Source organism: Morone saxatilis, unplaced genomic scaffold (genome assembly GCF_004916995.1).
Source record: "Morone saxatilis isolate NCDOM2014 unplaced genomic scaffold, NCSU_SB_2.0 Contig14, whole genome shotgun sequence".
Taxonomy (NCBI): Eukaryota; Metazoa; Chordata; class Actinopteri; family Moronidae; genus Morone; species Morone saxatilis.
Genome location: NW_023339696.1, coordinates 2,963,977 through 2,964,232, shown reverse-complemented (window position 1 = coordinate 2,964,232; position 256 = coordinate 2,963,977). Strand labels below are relative to the sequence as shown.

The 256-nt window shown below is 41.4% G+C and overlaps 1 protein-coding gene across 1 annotated transcript in view; it reads left to right on the top strand.

Annotated features, from left to right (window-relative positions):
- Window positions 1–256, top strand: part of si:dkey-204f11.64 (uncharacterized protein LOC100537752 homolog) — a 3,140-nt gene that overhangs the window by 2,219 nt on the left and 665 nt on the right. The gene's annotated exons all lie outside the window — the stretch shown is intronic.

Sequence of the window (256 nt, the reverse complement as noted above, 5' to 3'; positions counted from 1 at the left end):
TTTTTCCGATCATTCCTGGGTGTCAGCATAAGTTCAATTGTGCCATCATTTTGAAAAATGTGATTTTAGGATTCTCTGTAGCAGTGGTCGACCATTACGGGCTTTTTTAATGGCCGACGCCGATATTTAGAGAGCGGAGCTGCCGATGGCCGATGTATAATGCAGATATCAAAACAAAGAAAAGTCACGTGTAATGCTATTCTACAGGAATATGTTTACAGCCAGAAGCATGAGAGTTACAGTACAGGGCTTGAAA